The sequence below is a fragment of the Hetaerina americana genome, unplaced genomic scaffold (genome assembly GCF_022747635.1).
Source record: "Hetaerina americana unplaced genomic scaffold, ioHetAmer1.1.p SCAF_5, whole genome shotgun sequence".
In the NCBI taxonomy this organism is placed as follows: Eukaryota; Metazoa; Arthropoda; class Insecta; order Odonata; family Calopterygidae; genus Hetaerina; species Hetaerina americana.
In genome coordinates this window covers 32,918,422-32,945,700 of record NW_027287095.1, presented here as the reverse complement: position 1 = coordinate 32,945,700, position 27,279 = coordinate 32,918,422, and the positions used below count along the sequence as shown (strand labels likewise).

The 27,279-nt window shown below is 40.5% G+C and overlaps 1 protein-coding gene across 1 annotated transcript in view; it reads right to left on the bottom strand.

The window, feature by feature from the left end:
• JhI-21 (Juvenile hormone Inducible-21) overlaps positions 1 to 27,279 on the bottom strand; it is a 115,471-nt gene that overhangs the window by 87,226 nt on the left and 966 nt on the right. The gene's annotated exons all lie outside the window — the stretch shown is intronic.

Genomic DNA, 27,279 nt, shown 5'->3' with positions numbered 1-27,279 from the left:
ATGGAAAAACACAAATTTCTATACTCATCTCATTCTAATTCTTATCTCAATCCATACTCATCAATCGCTTTTGGAAACACACTTCCCCTTTACTGGACAATCAATCAATGAACGTACCGCTGAAGAGGAGTACTTAGTATTGCCATTAGAAAATTAAGTGAAAATAAATTTAGTTTCAGCCATTCCGCGCTTTAATAAATGTTTCAACAACTGGGCACGTTCTACAACTTTCTACCTTGCAGGCGAAAAAGATCTATCTTGAAGTTGTGAGGAATTGCCGGTTTATAAGCTAACAACATATCTCTGGCTTTCTTTATTTTTCCTTCTATCTTTGAAGGAATCCTTTTTCGCATCACCTACCCGTTTCAGAATCACGCTGGAATTATATCGATAAAGAGGGCCATAGTGTTCATAATTATATTCAATATGGAGGTAAATCATTACTTCTAGCATGATACAACATACGTACATGTATTTAAGGCGATAAGGAAGGGGATGGGGGTATGCTACAAACATTCTTTGTCTCTCTGAATTAAGTACTCCCGTAATTAAGATGTAATGTTCCGCAAGTAAATAAAGGTAATACTGTTTTGGCACCTCTCTTTGAAATACTCTCATCAATGCCTCTCATGCTCCGTCGATTAAAATGATAAAGCGATCGAATAAAAAAGTGAAATTCACTCGCCAGAGAATCTAAGAAAGCATATTTCCGTGGCCACTCGCTTGACGGTGTTTGGAGACACGGCATTTGACCAGCGTGGCGTTAACCTGTTTTTACGTTTATTATCAACATCTTCGACCATATTATTTGTTACAGCATAGAAAACAAATATTGGGTTACATAAAACTATGAAAAGAAATTTATTTAAAAAATAATAATTTTGAACAAAACAAATAAATTTTCTAAGAGAAATAAATTATAATTAAATCAAGGTAAAGCTCCATGAAATCATGAAGACACCATATGAATAATGTCAGGCCATCGGGCAATACTTAGATTTTTCGGCGGCTCTATTATATGAGAGGGTCTGATGGCTTGGTTGAGTTTCCTCGTTGTGGTTTTCGTTTGATTAACGCTACCTTGGTGCGGGTGTATTACACATAATTCACCACGCTAATGTCGTTCATGTGCTGGGAATTTACTTGGAGGGAAGACAAAAGGAGTCGCCAAAGCATTGAGGTTATTTTTTCGCGCAATTTTTGACGAATGAGAGGTTAATCGCAACAACATTTAGTGTCGTGAGTAATACTGCAGCGAAAAATCACATTCATGGTACACGGAAAATCCAGTTGGGTGCGAACACCTAAAAAGCCTATTTAAGATGAGAATTTTCTCTCCAAATGGATCTACAGGCTGAATTAGAATATCCTGATACAGCAAAAGAAATGTTTTACTTACATTTTTAAAGGTGCATGTCATTCCATCTCGAATCCGCAGATATTAATTTTTCCCTCCACTATTCTTGATTGAAGTTTTTTAGGAGCTCGTGCTTTTAACAGCAATGGACAAAGGCTAAAACCTTTCCCAAAGGAATACGACGAGCAACGACTTCAAAATACTTCAAATCCGCATTATAGATCTGCCTAAAGTACAGTTAATGAGCCTCAAATTTTGCTAAGCTGCTGAAAATTTTGTCGTACTACTTCTGCGAAATATATAATAATACCTTTGAATCAATAATCTATAAATAACATATAATGAACTATAATAAGACTTTCGAAAGTTTGTGAGTTCAGCGATAATATACTTAATTAAACGAGAGTGAACTATTAATTAGTTTTACTCCCGATACATATGCAAAAAATTTCAAATCAGACACTCAGTAACGTTAACTCGATAAAGAGAGGATGTAGCAAAAACTAGTGGCTAAAAGTAATGAGTAAAATTTTGAAATTACGAATTTCAACTTTTAGAAATGTACACCGGATTTTCAAGCGACGATGGACTTCATGGAAAGAGGAAGTCACCATCTAATAAATGCAATATCGTGGCGACGTATGGCGGCGACGGTTTACGCCAAAAAGAAGGTACTGGAAAAGTAAATGGTGCAAACGAAAGCGTGGTTCGACGTTGATTTTGAAAAATCGATAGAATACGTACAAAATTAGTAGTCCCATACTACACTAAAGACGTACTAAAGTAGTGAATATCAAGCAAAAAATCAATATTCTCCAACTCAATTGTATCACACATGCATAACACAAGTTTTAAGATTCTAGAATACAAGATAAATTAGATAATACGTGAATTTCGGATTTGAAGGAATCAAAAGTCTCCACAAAACTGTGACTCAACGGGTAAGACCTAACCCCATTAGAAGTGACGATCGTGGGTCTTCCGACATTTAGCCCGCACTAAACTGCAGCAAACTGCGCGTGAGGAAGGAAAAGGCCGTCATAAAAACAGATGGCGTTGGAGAGAATGAGAACCGGCGGGGTGAGATAAGATTCTTGGGAAAACTGATATGAACCGCTCCGAGTGGGAATCCTAAATCCAACAAAAGCCTCGCAATAGAGCATCAATTAGACTAAAGACGGATTAGACGAAAATTCCGATGGGTGGAGAATGAAAAGATGGTGAATAATTTAATAAGGTGGTGGTTTTTTGATGAATAATGAAGGCGGAGATGAGAGGAGAATTGAGAAGGGGGAGGAGAGGGAATCTAAGAGAGTCAAATGCGCACACGTCCAGGCTTCGTGAAGCTCCTTGGCGATAGTTTGACCACATACCTATAAGCAGGGCACAAGGGTTATCTATCCGCGCGTGATATTATGGTAAAGATGACACTCACGATTTTGTTTTTTGAAAATGTCGGTGACGCACTTCACTTCTTCTCCGGGAGGAAGAAGACTATTCACATGCGTAATACATATTCAAGGGTGAAAATCCACCAAACGGCGAAAATATATTCATACAGATATAAGTAAAGGAAAAGGGTTGGAAACACATATAAAGGACAAGCACAAAGCTGGCAGGGAAGGTCGAAGGGTTCGGATTCCGAGGAGAAAAAGTTTTCCATGACGGAGGTCAGACCATGAATTTATGTGCGCACTTTGCTACATTATAGCGCGCGAATTTCAGCGGCAATGACGTGTCTTTGATAGCTTAATTAGTATGTCGAAAGTCCGTGGTTTTAGTCCCGGTAAAGGAATCTTTTTTCTTCCAACAGGAATTCCTACCTGCATCTGAGATTAGAATTCGCAATATTCCACCTTCCCCACTAGTCTTGCGTTCGTCCTTATATATTTTTCTAACCCTTTATCTATATCCGCGCGGGTGTGTGTGTATATTTTATATATATATATATATATATATATATCCCTCCCCGGACTACAACCTTGACGTGGTGGAAGGGCTTGTGCGTTCCGATGACCCCTAGAGCTGTGCTGGCGGGAGTAATAATTATTGCTCCTGGTAGGGTCACCCATGCCAGATAGGTCGAAGGTTAGGAGCCAGACGAAAGGTAGTCCACGCAGCGTCTGTTCCTCAGTGAGGCGGCTGCAATGGCGTCTGACCCCAGTGGGGCGGCCAGTAAGTGATGGTGTCACGTTAAAAACACTATTGAGGAAGGCAACGGGAAACCACCTCAATTATCATTCCCAAGAAAAATATGATGGACAATATATATATATATATATATATATATATATGTGTGTGTATATATATATGTATGTATATATATGTATGTATATATATGTATATATATATATATATATGTATATATATTGATTACTGTGTTCATGGTTTATATATATATATATATATATATATATATATATAAACCATGTAACCATAAACACAGTAATCAACCCGAAGGTCGGTTTAGTAGGTGATGGTAGAGATCACCCAGTACTAAGCTGTATATAGCGTGTGAAAATTCACACATCAGGGTAGGGGGGCCAGTTCCTTTCCCTGCGCCGGTTATGGTTTCCCAGGAAGACGTGGTACCCGAAAAATCACTTTAGCTTGGGTGGAGCCGCAGGTGCCCAGAGACTTGCCCGGGAATCGAACCCGGGACCCTCCGATCAGCAGTCCAACGCTCTACCCACTCGACTACCGCAACCCACACATATGTATATATATATATATATATATATATATATATATATATATATATATATATATATATATATATAACGATGATATAAAAGCACTCACGAGAGCAATAGAACAAAAAATAAAATTTTCTTTTATTTTTATTATTTTAGAGTTTCATTATGTATATATTATGCATTTGCATTGAATATTTATGCATTTTTATGTATGTGTATTTATATATGTGCATGTGTGTGTGTATAATAAATTGACCAAACACACATATACGTATTTGTATGCTGGTTCAATCAAGTTGTTAGATAATGTATTTTAGCTCCATTCTTTTCTGTAGATTCCCTTGGTTACGGCTATTAATCAAACGCTCATAAGTTAAAATAAATTATACGAAGTGGGGCTGGGGAGAGAATAAGTATTTGGCAAACTATTATAGCATACCTTTCGAAAATATTCAGTGAACAGTTCAGACGTGAAGCTCAAAGCCCTGAGCACCGTCAATAGAATCCAATTACCGTCTCACGGAATTTTAATTTTTTTGCGACGGCACGAAAGTTCTGTGCCCGAAAATGTGATCACTTCTCCAAAATCTTCCTAAATGAACTTATTCCTCTCGGTCTTGGGTTTGTATGCGAGGAATTTTCGTCGGCACAGAAGTCCACCAATGAAGAGAACTGTCTTATGCCTTCCCGATAGTAGAGCAGTATCGCTCATCAATCTACGTTTAGGGGAACACTATCACTGTGGGGGAGATTCTCTGTTTTAGATCTACACAGATTGCTCATTAAAAGAATAACAAAGATCTTTTTAATCGGCGAATAATTCTGGGACGTTACTAAACCTAGGACTTGCCATTTAAATTTTTTGAAATAAATACTCGGGTGAGCGTCGACGGGTAAATTTGACGAATACCGTTAATAAGGTCGTCCTGTGCATACCGAAAATTCAACTTGACATGGTGACGCTTCAGATTCTCGGAAATGGACAAGATACATAAATGCCTGGTTGTGTCGGCGTAGATATCTGGTGGCAATACGAAGTTTTGAGATGGATCCCGAGCAATCGCACAGTTTCGAGAAAGATTCAAACGAGCGGATGGCGACGATCTCCCATCCATCTACATCATTGTTATCAGGTGCGAATGACTACAGGGAGTGTAGCAGGGGGTGTTAGAACATTATTCTTCATTACACAATTTCGATTTGGAAAATATGGATTCGCATTGGGGTTTTTCAGGTTACGAATGTGATGGCTATCGCCTCAAATTGGTAATTAGTTTAAAAAGTGACGATATAGTTTATATGAATACATCCAAACAGCAACTAAAAGAATGTCGTAGTATGACGAAAAGTATTATGCGCACAGCACTACACTCTTTTAAATCTAAAATGCTAAGCGAATATCTTGAGGAAAATCCAAAGTCATTCTGGTCCTATGTTAGGGAAATACAGGGTAAACGTTCCACTGTTCACTCTTTGAAGACGGAAAATGGAGAAATCATCACAGATAGCGTGAAAAAGGCAAATATTTCAAACCATTTTTTCCAGAGCGTCTACAACAAAAACACAAACGCACCAAACGATCCTCCACACCCACCCGGGGAACACATGAGCGATCTTACACTGACCAAGCAGGGAATAGTACATCTGCTCCGTAGTATCAAAGCACACAAGGCACCTGGTCCGGAAGAAATACCTGCTAAAATATTAAAGGAATTAGCTGAAGACATTGCCCCATTTTTATATATTGTTTTTCTAAAATCGATTGAAGAAGGCTCAGTGCCTCGCGACTGGAAGCTAGCCCATATAACTCCCATCTATAAAGGCGGCGATAGGGATAAACCAACCAATTACCGACCCATTTCTTTAACATCGATCTCTTGTAAAATATTGGAACACATTATTGTCACTAACATTATGAGATTTCTTGATAGTAGGAAAATACTAATCCACAACCAGCACGGATTTAGGAAAAGCAGATCTTGCGAAACACAACTTGGTCTCTTCATTCACGATATACTTAGACCGGGAGAAAACAACACACAAGTCGATGCAGTATTCCTGGATTTAAAAAAAGCCTTCGACAAAGTCCCACACAATAAATTGTTACATAAACTTAAATACTATGGGATCAACGAGAAAATAATTAATTGGATTAGAGACTTCTTGTCAAACCGCAAACAAATAGTAGTCATAGATGGGTTGTGCTCAACGGAGAGAGAGGTAACTTCGGGCGTCCCCCAGGGAAGTGTAATAGGGCCTCTTCTGTTCTCAATGTACATTAATGACTTAAGCACACACGTTGGTAGCAATCTGAGGTTATTTGCTGACGACACGGTGGTGTACAGGGAAATAAGGAGCCAACTAGATCGCGAGCTACTCTCTAGAGACTTAGACAATATCTCGGAATGGTGCAATAAATGGGGATTAACACTTAATATAGATAAATGCGCAGTTTTGAAATTTTGGAACAAAGGAAGCGAGGAGCAGGATATAAACTACAAAATAGAGGGTTCAGTATTGACTACGGCAAATCAAGTTAAATATTTGGGGGTTGTTCTAACACCACGCCTTTCATGGGGAGCACATATCAGGACAATATGCGGATCAGCTTTAAAGAAACTTGGCTTCATAAAACGGGTCGTGGGGAAATGTAATGAAAAAGTTAAAGAGAGGTGTTATTTTGCTCTAGTTAGACCTCATTTGGAATATGCCGCAAGTATTTGGGATCCGTGGGAGAAAATTTGGCAAAAAGAATTAGATAAAGTCCAGAGAAAATCCGCTAGATTCGTTAAAAATTGTTATGATAAGAACACAAGTGTGACAGGTCTCTTAGGGGAATTAGGCATCTACATCTACATCTACATAATACCCCGCAAGCCGCCGCAAGGGCGTGTGGCGGGGGGTGTTAGGTCACCAACCGTAAAAAAGAAAAATACCACATGCAAAAAAACAACACGGAAAATTACACCCACAGCAGTGCACACACTCATGCAAAAATCCCTTCATCCAATACTCATGCAAACACATATACCGCAAAACAACTAAAAAACTGCACCCCATGATGCAGCACGAAAGCCATCCTACAACACGGAAGCCAGGACACAACAAGCAAGAAATTGAAACATCACTACCACATGAAAATGCACCACGAAACACTCTACCCCCAAAGAGTCTCTAAAAGGCAGGGAATGCAACCCAACGTTGCAGGTAGCAGGAATTTGCCCCCGCGGAGAGGGACGAGGGATTGAAAGGGAAACTTAAAAACAGATGAACAGAACATGAATGAGGTCATTCGGAAAGAATGGGTTATTATAGCAAAACACATAAGGTTAGTGGAAGAGCATGCATTTAAATACAACTAATTATTTTTTAGACGCTGAGGGTGGCAAGTGGAATTTTTGCTATCTATAACCCTGCAGTTGCTATCCCGTATTGTCCGTGGGAAGAAGGAGTCCTTGAGTCGGCTAGTTCTGGCATCTATTTCCCGAATTTTATATGCATGATCCAAGCGACTAATGTATGTAGGAGTACGAATAATTTGCGAGACCTCGGTGCTGAAACATGCGGATCTAAATTTATTTAATAATTTCAATCTTGCCTTGAATCGTCTCTCAGCCAATGATTCTCAACCCAAATCCATGAGCATTTCGGTGACGCTTTGCGTTTTATCGTAGGAATTTTTTACAAAACGGGCTGCCCGGCGTTGAACCTTCTCAGTTTCCCGAATGAGACCTTTTTCACTCGGATCCCACACGCTGCATGCGTATTCTAAATGAGGCCTTACAAGAGCGTGGTAACAACGTTCCTTGACCTTCGAGTCACTTTTGCCGACAATGCGTCTAATGAATCCCAATTTTTACATGCTTGACCGCAGACTTTACGTATGTGAGTCCCCCAAGTTAAGTCTTTTGTGAATGTGACACCTAGGTATTTCACCGTATCAACTACTGCTAGGTCACCTCCAGCTAATTTGTAAGCAAATCCCGTTGATCTTTTAAAGAAATTTACCACTGAACATTTATTATAATTTAGAGTCAATCCCCAGTGAGAACACCATTTAGTAATGCAATCTAAATCCTGCTCTAGAATAAAACGATTCTCATCCCCAGATATCTCCCGATAGATCACCGTGTCATCCGCGAACATCCTAATTTTACTTTTCACTTCGCGGTTCAAATCGTTAACAAAAATCAAGAAAAGCAACGGCCCGATCACACTTCCCTGAGGTACCCCCGACGTGACTCGAACGCTGTCGGAACTAGCGCCATCAAGGACTACCCTCTGTTCCCGCTCTGAAAGAAAATCTTTAACCCAACTTATGGCGCCCTTGTTTATACCCTAGGCTGGGAACCACTTGAAGTGCGGAGTGAACAAGCGAGGCTTAGACTTTTAGAAAGGTTCAGAACAAACGAGTTTAACTATGACACTGAAGGAATTATAATGGCCCCACACTACTTAGGTAGATCAGACAACAAAGATAAACTAAGGGAGATAGATTCCAGGACAGATAGGTACAAATACTCATTCTTTCCCCGAACAATCAGAAATCATAATAGTAAGAAACCGAAGTCACTTTAGAAATATTGAAAACATTGAATTTACCAGTCGGAGCAAAGTTAAACACTGCAAAGCTGTTAGGTATACTTTCAGGTGCATGTGTATGTAAGATGTAGATTGAGTGTTTGCATGTGTGTGGGGTGTAAGTGTTCATGCATGAATGTATGCCATGTTTTTTTTGTGGATATATGATTTTGTGGTTATTGCATGCGGTTTTTTTTGTTTTTTTTTCTTTTCTAAATTACGGGTGGTGTCCTAACACCCCCCGCCACGCGCCCTTTCGGCGGCTTGCGGGGTTTTAAGTAGATGTAGATGTAGATGTAATATTATATTTCAAAGGATGAGAACACACTTAGCAATTTTAAGCAATTAATTCACGCCATATATTTCGACGATGCGATCACACCTATGCGTACGACCTCACGTATACCGTGGTAGGATTAGGTATATGGTGGATAAACCGTGAAATTACAGTGTTTTTTAAGCCTTCAGATTACATTACGTTAACTTAATACTACGATTATTCGTTAATAGTTTTTGCGTATGTAGTCCATGATACCAAGGTAGTTCACTTGTAAGTAAAATATAGATAATTGCTCTGGTCGATAGTGTTGAATTTGTAACGTCGTCTGGTTAGCAGCGATAAATCTTCTTCCTTGTTGGCAAAAGCTATTTTTTTCAACGTAAATATGTTAATTTCATGATTTAAACTGGGTATTGTCATGATCGCGAATTTGTTTGAGGAAAACAAAAATATTTAATTATGTCCGTGTTGGGGTCTTATTTCACTTATAATATCCACATGGTCTGATCATGATCAGTGCCCGATGTCCATATTTTCACTCCACCAGACACACCTCAAGTGATTGACTGTTTCAAATGACGAAAGAAGACTATTTAGACATAATTTGAGCCTTAGAATTGCAAATTTGCCCCCCCCCAACACACCCCCGATTATCTGAATAAATGGATCTCAAACCCCTCTCAGAGAAGCTCCCAGATCCGCCCCTGACGTAACCCCTTGCGGTGCAGGCGCTTTGATGTTAAAACAGTAAGTCCGGCGTGAATCCGCCGCCAGACTCGGAAACGCGAGCCTGTGTTGAGAACGGAGGAGTAAAGAAGAGACGGCTCCTCGCCGCTAAGAGGGTGACTTCCGGGCTTCATCTATTTGCGAGGGAAAACAAAAAATATTTCGCTACTGTTCATGCTAATCCGAAATAGCCCGGTTTATGACTATTTTACTCATGGGATTCCTTGTGTGGCGACGTAGATGGGAATGGGGGGTGGTTAGAACAAGGTAAGAGGAGCAATGGTGTACGGGTGTTTAGTTTCACACGTGAAGCGAGAAGCCATAGACTCGTACATGGTTAAGAAAGCCCTCGAAGCTCCGACGTCCGAACGGACTCAGACAGGGGGGGGAGAGCTGTAGTATACGTGAGTAGGAAGCCGGGAGCACTCCATATGATTCGTCGCACTTGTTCCGAATAAATTAAAATTAAATGTATTCAGCAATCGATTTAGGCAGACGAATTCCGTTCAATGGGATATGTATATTCATTCTGTATTCCTATTGGCTTTATCATCTTTTTCTGAAAGCACATTACGTAAACTATAATTTCATAACTAACGTAACCACCATATTTCAATACATTTCTTAATATAAATTCTAGTAATGTGGGAGTAGGAAATTCAATATAAAGATTTACCCTCATGTATATCACCCCTATATGATAAAATTGTGTAGCCTTAGCTTGCATACATTGAGACTATCTATGAAAGAATTCAAGAGGTTTTCAAGTAAGTCGATTCCATACGTAAGTACGTGTATGTTATCTACAATCTTCTCTTGAAGGTGAGAACATACATTTTGGATTAATACGACGTTGCGCTACCTAATAATATCCGCCTAACTACTTGTACGTTGACAAATTACTATTCAAAAAAGAACCTAAAATATTGGACACAAGGGATTTGTTTGGACCGTGACAGAAGGGAATTTAGAGAAATACAAAGCGAACAATTCCAAAAATCAAAGAAAGGAATGCGAGACAAAATATCAGAAGATAAGTATGAGACCAGCATAGTATAGGGCGGAATGGTGAGGCATAGTAGCCTACATAGTAATAAGGAATTGGGTAACTGACCACGGGTGTTCAAATCTGACTGATGCCCCAGGGCATTCGAAGTTGAACCCACGTCGTGTGAGTCACGGGGAAACCTCAGCAGTCACAGGGAAATAATCTGACCTCATGACCAAAACGTATAAATTTCTCTTCCCACTGGGAAGAGAAATTTATACGTTTCTATACGTGAATACCATCTCCAGTCGAAACTGACACTCGGACTGCGTGTTGTGTTGAAGAAAGAAATGTAATAAGTGCATGGAAATATTTATTGATATGCGCTGAGAGTTTTTTGCGTTGTCTTCAGTAAATCGTCATTATTTTCTGCCATGACGACTCAAAATTTTAGTCAGTTCAAGAATCCTCAAACAACATACCATAAAGTAAACTGCCATCTTGCAAATTATAGTGCATTAACCATTAAATATAAATCCACTAACACGACATCAAGTAGAGATGCGGTTCGAGCTTCGATAGTTTCAGCCAACTGCGAATAAATATTTCATTTTGAAACACGTGCATTTTCCGTATTTTTTTTAAACATTCTCTGCCCCCAAACTCACATTCGTTTTCAGGTGGTAACCACCGCACCCCCCTGACCGGTAGTCGTAAGCAACTTGGCTACAGTCCATTAATCTTTAAAGTGAAAAATAAAACAATGAAATAAAACCTTTTACCGGGACCATCCATGCCTATCGGCGCCTTGGAGCGTGTTTCCGATAGGGGGTTGAAGCGAGTTCGAATCCTTCCTAAGAAAGGAGGAAGAAAGATACGTAAAGGTGGTCGGACGGAGTTTGACGGCATCGCATGTTTGAATGATGTTTTGTAGTCCTGGGCTAATGGCCAGGGGCCCCCGAGCTCGATTCTCGGTGACTCCCCTCTTTAACCCAAGCTGTGAAAATCTACGGGAACCAGACGGTCTAGTGAGACTACAGGTGGAAACAGGGCGAAAGGAACGTTGGCGGGTTTAGTATTAGATGAGCTATACCTCCACCGAAATAACTAATCTTCGGGTTCTTTACTGTGGTTGGTATTATTGCGTCAAGTAGGTATTCGGTGCCTTCCTTACTGTCACGGACGGACTTGTAGCTATCCTTTGATGCATAAGTTAAGACGTCACTCGCAGTATATGGCACACAGAAGGCCAACATCGAATCATGGGACAAAGATGGACGTAGATGGGAGGGACGGAGGACGGATGAGGGACGGGTGGAGTAATTAGGGAAGGGTGATTGTTTTTCCTCCATTTGGACGACGGGCGGCTTTCTTCCACTTCCCATTGTTCTCTTCCGATCTCCTCCCTTCCGACGACGGCCGGTGCAAGCCGGTCCCCTGGGCGTGGCGAGAAGCAGGACGCGTGAGAGCAACACCCACATGTGAGAGATATTTCCGTCTGTCGAGGAAACACGGGGACGAATCGAAGAGTGAGATCGAATTGTATTCGAGGATACTATTGTAGAGGAAAAAATGGCAGTGATTGATAAAATACGTGGAGTATATATTCCCACACGTTCTGAGAGTCCGAAATTTTATAAAAATACGGTCACTTAGAACTGTGACATGGGGCGTTGCAGGTTCCACACAACTTCGCGAACAATTTTCGGCAGTGTAGATAACAGCAACGGAATCCTTCAATGACGTCACCATTCATTCTTCATATATTCCGAGGAAAATCGAAATTTAGAGACTAACTATATACTATAAATCACCAAAATATACGATCTCACGGTAGTTATGGGTTCTACTTTAATTTGCTGTACTGAGAAATAAATTATACTCTTTAATATATTAGGAATTAACTCAAGATTTTAATACTTTCGGAAAAAATATCAGTTCAGGTTATAAACATTCAGTAGACTCTATTAGATTGCGGCAAATGTGGAAGGCAGCGTTGAAATACGATGTCCCTAATTCCATTACACCATTAACCTGAATCAATGAATAATCCTCGATCATCATTCGGTCACCCAAGAGGAAAAGGGAGTTTAGAGTACTTGTTCTTTTTTATGGAGTAATTTATTCTCACCCACGGGCTTTTAGGAGCATGGAGTGATTTATAGGCGTTTTATTAAATAAACGGAAGGAGCCACACACGAGGTTATTTTCATTTTAAATGGGCAAAATTCTGTCTCTTTTCGTAAATCATTGTCAACTTCTAAGCTCTTTTAGTTTTTCTTTACCAGAAGTTTCTCAAGCGAATTTCAATTTTCCGTTCACTCCTTCATTCAAAATCATTTCGTTATTATTCTGGAGACCCGTCGTATTTTCATTCCGTAATGAAGTAACGGATAGATGAATTAAACATAAATGGAGGGTATAACACGATCTGGTGGAAAATATTACAAACAGGTAAATTTGTACAACATTTTGGAGCAATGCATGGCCGTGGTAGTAGGGAAATTAGAGTTACAAAATGATTAGCAGAGGAATTTCGGAAGCAAAAGAAGTATTTTCGAAGAGGGGGGAATTGATGATAGAAAAATATGAGGAAAGACATAAAAAGAGAAGATGAGCGAAATCATTCAACTGACATTAAGAAATGTATAGTTTCAAAACTTGTTCGTTGGAAAGTTACTCGTAGTCATTTTGTTTTTAGGTGCCTCGACGACTGAGGTCAATTACACCTTGGAAAGATAAGAGTAGAAAGAAGGCTTTTGCAATTATGAAGAAGAATGGAGAAAATTCGGGGGAGAGAAGGATGCTCATCGATAACTTTTGAAAAATACAGAAAATATGCATTGAAGAGACATTGGCAAGTAGTAGGACGCTGAAGGTCGTGATAGAATAGAAGGGAGAATATTAGACAAGCAGCAAGAGAAAGGGAGAGAAAAGGTTTTCTTTGTTCACCATTTAGGGTAAGATTAGGCAAGAAAAATTGGAGAACAAAATAATGTTAGGTTAAAAAAAATTTTAACAGGGAGGAAGCGCTCAGAAGATCACGAAGTAATGTAATTACGCCAACGGTTTTCCCAGAATCGACCGAATCGTTGGACTACACATGCAGGGGGGAGTATACAGGGTTCGTCCGGAAAATAAGTGTACTGATTTTTTCCCGCCGCTCCAGGCGCGCCCAGCACCGTTCTGACGGGCTGCGATTGGAGGGGGGTATGTTGGCAAGCGACGCTGAAAAAGGCAGTCGGCTCTGAGCTGTGGTGTAGTGAGGAGCTCTGTTAACGCGAACCTCCACGCTCGACCCACGTCACGGAACGCGATGCCGAAGTTTTTGGAGCAGCGTTATTCCATCAAATTTGCGGTAAAGCTTGGGAAATCGTCTACCGAAACTGTCGGTATGATTAACCAGGCTTACGGGGAGTCAGCCATGTCCAGAAACATGATCTTTCGGTGGCACAAGATGTTCGTGGAGGGCAGAGAAGAGGTCGACGACGAACCACGGCCTGGACGCCCATCAACGACACTCACCGACGAAAATGTGCGAAAAGTTCGCGATGTACTGAACTCTGATCGTCGTCTTAGTGTTTGGATGATAGCAGAGCAGTGTAATGTGCCAAAAACAATAGTGCACGAGTCGCCCGCGTCCGGCCAGCGATCAAAAACATCTGGCGGCTGCATCACGACAATGCGCCGTCTCACACCGCGCTTGTCGTGTCGGACTTCTTGGCCAAGCACGGCGTGGCAACGCTGCCGCACCCACCCTACAGCCCGGACTTGGCACCACCGGACTTCTTTCTGTTCCCGAAGATAAAGAGGAGTTTGAAAGGAACGCGATACGGGACTTTGGACGCCGTCAAAGAGGCCGTGACGACGTGTCTTCGAGAGGTTCCCGATGATGCCTTCGCGGGAGCGTTCCAGGAATGGGAACGCCGCTGGAACAAGTGTATCGACTCACAAGGGTCCTATTTTGAGGAATATTAGCTTAAGATATGTAAAAGTGTAATAAATTTTTTTTCCTGAGCTCAGTACACTTATTTTCCGGACGAACCCTGTATATATATTTAAATGATATCCCACGCAGCTAAAGTTGTTCTTAAGATCATAAACAAAAGGATAGAGAGTAGGGCAAATGATTACTTAGGGGATGATCAGTTTGGGTTTAGGAAGGGGAGAGGTACGCGTGATGCCATTGCAGTAATGAGATTATTTATCGAGAAGAATATAGAACACAACCAGGAGGTATTTGCCTGTTTCGTAGATTTCGAAAAAGCGTTTGTAAGAGTGAATTGGGAAAAACTAATGAGTATATTGCAGAAAATAGGAATAGATTGGAGGGAAAGGAGGCTAATCCGCAACCTGTACATGTCTCAGACTGCTCAGGTGCGAGTGGGGAACGGGGAGTCCAGTTGGGCAGTGTTAGGAAGAGGTGTAAGGCAAGGTTGCCCATTGTCGCCGTTGCTGTTCAACCTGTATGCAGAGGAAATGATTAAACAGGCATGGGAAGAGCTGGAGGTAGGAATGAAAGTGGGCGGGGAATTCGTAAAATCATTTAGGTTTGCTGATGACCAAGCTTTAGTTTGTCAGTCAGTCAAGGGGTTGCAAGCATTGCTGAGTGAATTGGAAATTCAGTGCGACAGGTATGGGATGAGAATCAATATTAATAAAACAAAGGTTATGCGATTTTCTAGAAAGAAAAAGGCCAAGCTTAACATTAAAATAGGAGGGCAAAAACTAGAGTAGGTAGAACAGTTTACGTATCTCGGTAGTGTTTTGGACCAACACGGTCAAAGTAGTAGGGACGTAAGGAGAAGAATTGCGCTAGGCAAAGAGGCTTTCACAAGGAGGAGGGAGTTGATGACGGGGACTCTGAGTAAGGATGTTAAGAAAAGACTCGTAAAAACTTTGATATGGAGCGTAGCTATGTACGGTGCGGAAACGTGGTCATTGAAGCAGGAGGATAGACGTAGACTGGAGGCTTTTGAAATGTGGGTCTGGAGAAGAATGGAGAAGGTGAAATGGACAGAGAAGAAGACAAACGAGGAAGTACTTGGTATGGTGGGCGAAGAGAGGGGTTTGTTGGGAGAAATCCTATGGAGGCAGGAAAAGTGGATGAAGGGGGTGTTGACCGGCAGTGGGATGTTGAAGAATGTGATGGAGGGGAGAATGTTGGGCAAAAGAGGAAAGGGAAGGAACAGGATAGGGATATTGAAATGTAATGAAATAATTGACTTTGTAATTCCACACACTTTTTAAAGTGTGTGGAATTACAAAGTCAATTATTTCATTACATTTCAATATGTTATGCAAATTCCACAAAGTTACGCCTGAGACAACAAATTTTAGGATAGGGATGTTGGACGGGATGAAGGGAGGAAGAAAGTACTCAGAGATGAAGAGGAACCTGATGTTAAGTAGGATGTTGTGTTTTTTCTAGGGGTCACAAATTATTTAATTAGTAATTATGTCCATCCAGAGACCTACCTTAACCGGTAGATTAGCTAATAATAATAATATATTTGAATTACATATACTACCTTGATCAAAAAGTTCCCGGAATAACCATCAACCCACTAACCTTATGTGTTTTGCTATAATAACCCATTCTTTCCGAATGACCTCATTCATGTTCTGTTCATCTGTTTTTAAGTTTCCCTTTCAATCCCTCGTCCCTCTCCGCGGGGGCAAATTCCTGCTACCTGCAACGTTGGGTTGCATTCCCTGCCTTTTAGAGACTCTTTGGGGGTAGAGTGTTTCGTGGTGCATTTTCATGTGGTAGTGATGTTTCAATTTCTTGCTTGTTGTGTCCTGGCTTCCGTGTTGTAGGATGGCTTTCGTGCTGCATCATGGGGTGCAGTTTTTTAGTTGTTTTGCGGTATACTACCTTGATCAAAAAGTTCCCGGAATAACCACCGTGTGGCGCTCCCATCGTTCCGATTTGAGTTCTGTTTTTTTGTTAAATTGGTACATCTGTTGTTGATATTCCCTTTAAATCTTAGTGTCATAACTTGACATTTGCAAAAGTTACGTAGCCAAGAGTACATCTATCTCTGTGTGTGTTGGCGATTTTTTACAATTTCAGAAATGGATTTAAATTTGCAACAACGAACTTGTATTAAATTTTGCGTAAAAAACGGATTTAGTGGCGCACGGACGTTGGAAATGTTGGAAAAGTGTTTCGGCAACGATTCTCAAAAAAAAACGGTCGTTTACCAGTGGCACGAGCGGTTCAGAAGTGGTCGTGAGTCAATCGAAGATGATGAACGCAGTGGCAGACCATCGACATCGAAAGTCGGTGAAAAAATTGATAAAGTAAAAGAAATGTTGGTCAATAACCGCAAATTAACCATCAGAGAAATAGCGGAGGACTTGAACATTGCCTATGGATCCGCCCAAGACATTGTGGTTAATGATTTGGGTTTCCGTCGTGTAGCAGCAAAGTACCTCAATTTCATGCAAAAAAGAGACCGTGTTGACGTCGCAAAAGACATGATTTGCGAGGCTGAATCCGATCCCACATTCATCAAAAGGATCATTACTGGAGACGAGACGTGGGTTTACGAGTACGACACGCAATCCAGACATCAGGCAAGTGAATGGCGTTCACCAAATGAGCCGAGACCAAAAAAACCACGTCGTTTTCAGTCAAAAAAGAAGGCAATGCTGACGGTTTTCATGGATTACAACGGTGTAGTGCATCATGAATTTTTGCCAGAAGGCCAGACAGTAAACAAAGAGTATTATTTGGGCGTTATGAGACGTTTGCGTGAAGAAATTCGCCGAAAGAGACCAGAAATGTGGGCAGAAAACTCGTGGATTTTGCGCCATGATAACGCACCGTCGCACAGTGCTATCATTATTCGTAATTTTTTGACGAAAAATGCAACAAATACCATCCAACAGCCACCGAATTCACCTGATTTGGCTCCCTGTGACTTCTTTCTGTTCAATCGAGTTAAAAAACCATTACGGGGAACGCGTTTTAGCAGCCGAGAGGAAGTAATGGAAAAATCGCAGGAAGCACTGATGGACATACCGAAAACCGAATATAAAAAATGTTTCGAGGATTGGATCAAGCGCTGGCATAAGTGTGTTGCAGTCGATGGGGATTACTTTGAAGGGGACAATATAGATTTAGATGAATAAACTTGTATTTTTAATTTTCTGAATAAATTCCGGGAAAGTTTTGATCAAGGTAGTATTCTTATATATACATTTATTATGTATGGTTATGTTTTATATACTTAGTATCCTCAAAGTACTTTCATCTGTTTAACTAATCGGGTATCCTTTTTCATTCTACCTGAGAACGAGAGGGTCCAGGTTTAGTAATTGTTTTTCGCCCAGCTCTGGGAGTGTCATGGTGGTTTCCTATGCCGGAAGCCGTACATTATTTTATCGTAATGACAGAGAGACAAGACATCACGCAACTCCTTGTTTGTCCCTCGAACCCATTCGCAGCCGCTACATTTTTTTCGGGCCTTCCCTTTTGGCAACTATTTGATATCGTCCCCGAAGTGGGATGGATTCCGTCACGAGAATGTAGGCGGAGAGACAAGTGTCCGCAATTTGAAAAGTCAAGGATACGAAGTATTTACCGTCATTAATGGCGGCGGGCCTACTAGCGCTCAACGATTCCATCTCAGTTTTGGCAGCTAGCGACGACGTTACGTACTGAAGACGCCGTTGAGAACTGAGTCAGGAGCATTGAACAGTCTGCGCTTTTTCTTTACATCTTTCATCAAGGTTCTTTTCATCAACTCTCTCCCATTTGTAAATTCTTATTTGCCTAACTCAATGCTTCTTTTAAAATCCTACTACTTTGCCTATCTTTCTCTAAAACCCTTCCTGTATAGGTGAACTAGACATTACCTTAATCCAGTTCATAGGATATTCCTACCTACTCTTTCTACTAGAACCCTTCAATGTTAATGATTCAACTTAGCCCAATTATTTCTTGAGAATTTCATTAATATGCGATTTATTTTCATTGCTCTTTTACTACGATTTTTTTATAGGGTTCGGAAAATGGAAGAATTTAGTAGAAATACGAGGCCGGTACAGAAAGTAACTTACGTTTTCAAATAAAATATGAACCTAGTGACAAGACAAAGCTTTATTATATACATTAGAAAGAGACATTCTCAACCTATTTTTCTACATAGTTTCCATTCAAATTGAGGCATTTATCATAACGATACACTAGCTTTTCAATTCCGTCTCAGAATAAACCTGCCACCTGTCACAAAGACTAGGCCGACCACTGCGGTCCTCGTTGGTGCGGCTATTTTTAAACTGAATACACCACTGCCTCACTCCACCTTCACTCATTATTCTGCCCCAGTACACTTCATTAAGTTGCCTATGAATTCCAATTGGCTTGTGGTTTTTTTGCCAGTAAATACCTAATCACAGATATCACTTCACAACTCGCGGGATTTTCTATTGCAGCGCACATTTGAATAGTTCGCAATGAGTAAAGTAGAAGAAGAACTTCAGCCTGCAAAGTACTACAGCAGGACGTGTACTCAGTATAGGTATGTTAAGATACCACGATGGGGACTAGCCATACCCACTGCCACATTAGGCCGAAACGTAAGTTACTTTCTGGACTGCATTTGTAGGTACAGGTTTTTTTTAATCTGAATTTTTAATCTTTATTTACAGCCACAACCGCAAAAACTTGTATGAGGAGATCTCAAGGACTAATTTTCTGAACTATATGCGAAAAGTCACGCTTCATAGAGATTTATCTTTTCCTTAGCTCTTGCCCTCTAATGCCCGGTCATCAGTTTCCGACTCAAGAATATCACTCTTTTACCATGGCGATTCGCCCACTGACGCCCTCATTTCTTTTCTAATTTTCGTTCATAAAACTCCATAGATAAGTAAACTGTTATAACTGCCTTAGTTTATATTCTGGCGCTAAAATTTATCGATACAACCCTTTATAATTTTTTTCTCCTGCCAGTCATCATCCATAAAAATCAAAGAGTTTACGCGAACTTGCCAAACAAAGTATAGAATGTTTGTCGAAATTTAAAGCTAGTAAATAGAAAAAAGTAAAATCCCCAAGAGGTCGTCAAGGTTCCGTCCATTTTCCATCATTCTCTTGAAGACCTCATCCATCCAAAATATCCAGCAAATGACTTCAGCAGCCGGTTGCCACCCTTGACCAAGACCTAGCACTCTTATATGTAACAGAGCAGGGGTCGACAAACTTTGCCCTTCACGGCGGATCCAACCCGCTGAGAGTTAGACAACGCCTCCTTCAATTTATAGTATAAAGGCCACTTTGGTAACCTTATCATAGGGTTATTTGCCCGCATGAACCACAAAATATGACGGCCCGTCCTGAGACGGGAGGACTCGGCCACACCTCGAGCTGAATATCACCGGTGGAGTGACAGCTGCGAGGCGAGGCCGTCTTGTCACCCGGCGCGAGTCTTGCCCGCGTAGCACTTCGGCGCGGCCGTGACCCGTCTATTGTTTTGGTTCCCACGGAAACCCACGTGATACCCTCAGACAGAATCGCGTGATGTTGCGCTGCAACCCTCCAGTAGAGAGAAAGAGATGACAACGAATGCTTGACGAATGGCATCGGCCGGCAGTGCCGCGAGCGGGGGTCACGAGAACTAAAGTGAACTTGACCGTGGAGACTCTTCCGCCTCGGACGGGATGCTTCTACGATAGTTTTGTCAGGAGATAAATAGGAACATCAAATAGTAAGAGAAGTATAGATATAAATCAACTAGCATTATAAATAAGATAATATGCCGTGCCGTTGTAAAAAAAAGTTTGCATAACGCCTGCTGCGGAGTATTTTAGGGGAAAGCGAATCAGTTTCATGAATTTTGACCAGAGCATGACTTAATTTTCTCATGGACTCATTCTCATTTAGTTACAATATTTACTCATACATCCCTTGTAATTCCACGCAAAAGTAATCGATGGCTGATTTTTCCTTTACAAAGTTGCAGATGAAAACTTAATGCAACCATGTGCTGCAATATCCCCATGCGAAAAAGTACTATTCCAGTAAGTATTCCATTTTTATCGCAATTCAACCCCCCTGGATACTAAACCGTGTCCCCGCCATGCATTTTTAAATTCAATATTTTTGATTGGTCCTATCCTTTCTTCGGTTTTGATCCCAGGACTTGTTCTGCTTCACTGACGTTTAATCCCACAAGTCTGCGACTTTTTGGTTTGAAGTCAAATGAGATTTTTTATAAGAATTTTTTCCTGATTATACTATGAATAAAACAAGCCAGCACTATAAATTTTATTTTTCCTCCATGAATTATTCTCACCCCCTTGAATAAAAAAAACCTGGTTTCTATAACTCCACCAATCGAGGGAAAATTCTCGAAAATTGAAAAAGCCTGTCATCTATGGCAATGGTCGGGAGAAATTTATAATATAGCTCCACCATTCATCACCGCTATCCTTATCGCAGAAAATGCACATGCCAACGACGAAAGACTTGTGAAGTGAATGTAGCTGCTCTAAAAATTGAAATGCGTGCTTTAAAACTTGGTGCACTGGAAACAAGTATGCTCCTGTTTCGTAATATGCCACGTCTCATATGATATCCGGAGCGCAGATGTCGGTTGAGTCTTCGCCAAGGCCAAATTGAGTTTCAGCAGAATGCAAACCCCGGACGCACTCGATCCCAATCGTGAAGATGGAATGTACTTCTTGAGACACGGCATTTTGCAAATCATGACTGTATGACGATGTCTTCGTTCAAAATAGGAATTAGGGTGTTTCGTGTTTTTGGTCACTATTGTCGCCTTTACATGTTTTTTTGTTATCTTCCGAACCCAATGCAAAACTCCCGAATTCCATCGACGAAATACATGTTTCAATTACAAAAAGTCTTCTTAAACACACTATGCACCACTGTCCACAAATAAAGCACAATTAATACCTTCGAATATTTACACCAGTCTAAAATTCATCCATAAAAAATAAGATGATTTGACAAATTAGAAAAATATATGTAATACGGAAATTAATACATATATTCAGCAATTAATAAGTCAAATAACATGGTATTTATCGGTTTTGAGGAAATAATACACTGAATGGATATGGCTTTCGGTAAAATGTGACCCGATAATCAGTATAGCTTTTTGTTTGTTTCTTATGGGAGGCGACCGACAGCTACCGTCATTTGCGCCATTAGGGATGGTAGGGAAAGGAAGGGTGGAGAGAAACCCGGCGTTGGCAATAGCCTACTCTTGTGGAAAGGCGGCAAGGGGTCCGGTCCGCAGTTTAACGTCCCATCCGACGGAGGTCTTGCTCGCTCAAGGTGCTCTCCACAAAGCACCTCAAGTAGGGATCGGGATACCACTGAAAAGTATTTGTTTTCCAGGATCTGAACTCGGGCCCTGTCGGTGGGAAGCCTTTACGTTAGCCACTGCACCATTCCGATCCCCATCAGTATAGCATACGGAAGATAATTAGTAACTAGTGACGATGATTCGATGACCTGAGAGCATACGGCGACTCAGAGCGAAAAATTTGTTTTGTCTCATACAGACACCTACTGCAGGGAAAAGGCCATTTGTCACCGAGCATGGTAGAGTGGACAATCTAACATGGGAGAAGTATGTGCATTGGGGATATCTTCGAACCTGCATTAAAGAAACTTGAGTTCGTCCAATGAATGTTAGCAGGAAAATCTTCGAATGAGATATCGTACTTAAGGATAAATTTTATGTTGGACACCCTGGGTTAGGGAACACTTGAAGCACGAGGATTATATGCAAGATTTAAACTACTGGTAATCACAAATGACTTCAACGCTGAACCACGACCAAAAGTTATGGGGAAACTGAGCAGAAAATCACTAAAACACGGGACGAGACTAACAATCACGAATCGGCACCATATGATGTAGGCAATCATTTAGAAGAGGAAATGTGGCCCTCCCGGAAATACAATAAAAATTTGAAGTGATATCGTCCAAACATATCAGCAACGGTTTTAATCTCATTCGGGAAATAAATCTTCTCTTTGCTTCGTGCAAAAGCATGAAGAAAGTAAGGCAATAGTTCTCGCCGAACCTAAAAATACTTTCATGGAAATGCGATATCTTTTTTACCTCTTTTCGAGTGTGAAGTAATTAGATGAACATTAAAATGATGTATAAATTGAAAATTTTTAACGGAAAATATGTTGCAATAGCGACGAACAAACCAGAGTAATTAAGAAACACTGATGAAAGAGGCTATGACCATTGGATTTGCTGAGAATTCTTTAAGTGTATACTTAAAATGAACAGTAGTAATGTGGAAACTTGGTTGCTAATACAGAGGAATAGGCGTAGATTAGAGGTTTTCGAAATGTGGGCGCGGAGGATAGAAAAAGTGAAAGAGCCGGAACGTAGGACAAACGTGAAAGTTCTAGCAAAGGTGGGAAAGGAGAGTGTGTTGGAAGAATTACGATGTAATCAGGAAAAATGGATGAAGAGCATATTGAGTGGCAATGGAATTTGGAAGACGGAGATAAAGGGTACACGAAGTAGAGACAGGGCAAAAAAAGGCATTCTGAACGTGATGAAGGGAGGCATGAAATATGTGGAGTTGAAGGATGGTTTACTGCAATGCAAGCTTTAGGTTATTTATTTAGGGACGTGTTAGGTGAGGCCTAGGAAGGTAACATAATAATGTGGTCTTGAAGCGATTAAGACATAGTCAAGGCGCGTTATGGCATAAGGCTACGGACCAATATGTAACAGTGGTTAGGTAGTGGATTAATCAAAAATCCACCTTTACCTTTAGATTTATCTTGATATATAATATTAATGTTGTGTGTGTGGTTGTCCTGTATCTTACGTGTGTCACGGTTTATAAGTACATTTTTTAAGGGTAGCCAAATGAGCAATAATTCCAAATCAAGGTTTTTTTATGGTGGAAAATCGCCATTTTCAAGTTTTCCTTTGATTCATCAGCTGTATTTTGAGATAATGATTTTTTTGTTGCGCCTTACGATTCGAATTTTATTACGATACCCGTAAAGTAAGTCATTCACACCTCAAGATGTCGCCGTCAATCTAATATAAGTTTGGTGATATAAAGTTCCAGGAGCACAACTTCTTTCATCAGTGAAAAAGAAAACTATAAGTTAACGCCGAAAAAATTCGTATTTGTCATGAATTGTAGCCAGTGCGCCAATCTCGTACTGAACCTGATCCACTGCGGCTAAGTGTCAAAAAATGATGAGTTATTTTCACGAAAATCGCCAATGTGAGGGCCTGAGATATCGGTAACTGATCTGAGATCAGAGGGTTAATAAATTATTATTCTGAACGCACTGCATAAAAGCTTGAGAATCCACGTGATTCAGTGGGCTGCCCATTCTCTCTTGCCGACGCACGTGGCAACGCGGGAGAAGAAAAGTGCCACTAAACCAACTGTAACCTCGAACTTTTCCTCCGTATCAACACACCAATTCCAAAAACTCAAAGATGAAAGCAAAAGGGAAAGAGAGCTCATATTTACGTGACGCAACGCCGGGACAACCTTCAACCACCTGTGCTGACGACAACATTGATCGTGTGCGGTCCCTTGTCCTTACTGATCGTCGAAAAACTGTCCGAATGATAGCTGATGAACTGAATTTAGGAAAATCAACAGTGCACACTATTTTAACCAGACATGATGGATGGATCCTTCACCATGACAATGCACCTGCACATTCAGCATTGATTGTTCGACAGTTTATGGCAAAAAATTCAATCACCATCCTTAAGCATCCTCCTTATTCGCCAGATCTCGCCCCCTGCGACCTCTTCCTATTCCCAAAATGCAACAATGTAATGAGGGGACATCACTGGGAAGATGTGGACACAGTAGAGCAAGAAGCGACGAGAAAATTAAAAAGCCTACCTGCCGAGAACTTCCAAGGGTGCTATAAACAGTGGAAAAGAAAATGAAATAAGTGCATAGCAACGACTGAAGAGTACTTAGAAGGGGACAAAATCGATGTAGCCTTAATTTTGCAAAATAAAGTTTTTATGGCCTCAGATCGCGTATTTATTGGACAGACCTCGTACTCTACCTACCTTCATTTTTTTCAACATGCCTATCCTTTTTCCATCCTGTCTCCTTTTAAAAGCCTCCAACCCTCTTCTCCTTGTGAAAGCTTCTTTGCCCAAAGCAATTATTCTTCGAAAGTCCCAACTACTTAGACCGTTTTGGTCCAGAGTGCTTCAATTACCATTTCACCATTCTCTAGTGTTTTCCCTCCTATTTAATGTTCAAATTAAATTACCTCCTCCTCAAAAACTTCATGACTTTTGTTTCGTTTACGTTGATCGTCATCCCGAAAGATGGTATTCTAATAGCAAAACCAAACGAAAAATATACCATTTAAAAGTAGATGAGAAAAATGAAAATATATTGTGGCATATAAGAGAATAGAAAACGTCTATAGATACAATATACAGATGAAACGAATATAAAGCAGAACCCCTTTGTTTTGCTTGCATTGATTACGACCTATCACAGTGATTTTCTAATGATGATGCAAGAGAAATTAAATATAACAGAGTTCTCGCGTCTCTAGAGATTACCGCCCGAATTTTTGTAGTAATTACATGACGTTTTGTATTATGTGAAACACTTTTGAAAAAATAGGAGTCTTTTTTATAAGAATTTTTCTTCAATCCTCAACAAAGAAATAAATCTTCAATCCTGACCGCATATTCAATGTTAGCACAAAACGTAGAAACATAAGACTCCCTTTATTTGAACGAATTTTAACTTCTTCCAGGTGGCACAGCCTGTAATACGCCCTTGTATCACGTAAATTACGTCCGAAAATTAGCAAAAATGAAAACATCTGTAAATCATTAGTTCCGCACATAGTGCAGGTGTGCGTGTGTGTGAACGTGGTTAAGTGTTTGCATCATTGCAAACTACTTTCTAAAATAGCATGAATGCATTAAGTTGGTCCATTTGAATTTCATTCCATTTATTTATTTAAACGCGTGGAGCCAATTGTTTATGGCCTCAGAAGTTGTTCATAGTTTGATACGCAAGTATGATGTGATGGTAAACAATAATATTTTTTTTACGACCACGAATTTTTTTCTCAAGGCTGCATCACAATTCACCAGTCACGAGGAAATATAAATCAACTAGGTCATAGTTCACGACTTATCAAGTCAAGGCTTTCAAAGTAAAACATAAATTCACCGTTCCTTTAAAAATGGTAGTAAATGCGGCGTAAAACTTGCGAAAAACGTCATCTGGTATATGTATATGTGGTAGTCCAGGTGTAGAGCGTTGGACTGCTGATCAGAGGGCCCCGGGTTCGACTCCCGGGCAAGTCTCTGGGTACCTGCAGCTCCACCCAAGCTATGTGATTTTTCGGGTACCAGAACTTCCTGGGAAACCATAACCGGCCCAGAGAAAGGAACTGGCCCCCCTACCCTGATGTGTGAATTCACACGCCGTCGGGCTTAGCACTGGGTGAACTCTACCATCACCTACCATACCGACCTTCGGGTAGATTACTGTGTTAATGGTTATATATATATATATATATATATATATATATATATATATATATATATATATATATAAATAGTGGGCACAGACAAAAATACAGAAACACACAAAAAAGAGACTCACTAACTTTCGAATTTTCGGTGGTCGTAGCCACCTTCATCAAGGAAAAGAGGGATAGAACTGATATAAATCTATATATATATATATATATATATATATATATATATATATATATATATATAATGAGACGACACAATAGAACACAAATAATAGTAACATTTAAAAGGACACTCACACGGTAAAATGTTGTCTTACTTGAAGAAGGCCGAAAGCTCAAACATTTTACAGAGTGTCCTTTTAAATGTTACTATTTTATTTGCCTTCTATTGTGCCGTCCCATTATTATACTGCTCGTCTGAGTGTTTCCGTATAATCGATATTTTTAAATATATACATATATTTTTATATACATATACATACATACATATATATATATATATATATATATATATATATATATATATATATATATATATATATATACACACACACACCAGACTCCCACCTTGGCCCAGACTCATAAAGACACTTCCGGGGGTAAATATTTGGGCAACGCCGAATCGAATCGGCAGAAATTCACCTCGTTTGAATCACGCAATAGTGAAAGGGAGAATGTGGGTGTTCTATTTCGACGAAGTTAACCTTCGGTAATCACGGTGCAGAAAAAAAGTGAGGGGTGGAGCGACCCGCAGCATGGGCCCTCACTTCTACGCCGGTATACGTATTTTCAAGCACCCCACGCAAACTACTTCCTCAACATGAAGCACGGAAGTCGAGCGCCTCAGATGAAAACGATCCGTTCCAACTCCCCTTACGCACACAGCTGTATAATTCGCATGCGTAGTAGGTGGGCATACGCTCAGGGCGAATGTTTCGGCAGAAAAGCATCGGAGACGCCGCTAAAAACCTCGCCTTGATCGGAAATGAACCTGAACGAGCGAGTGCCGTTGTTACTCCCTTCTTTAATGGAAGGATTGGTGATGTCCAGTGCGAAGGGAGGACCGCGGTAAATTTAGGATTTCATTAATACGAGGGTCATCCGGAAAGTAGTACCCGTTCGTGAAATCCATCCG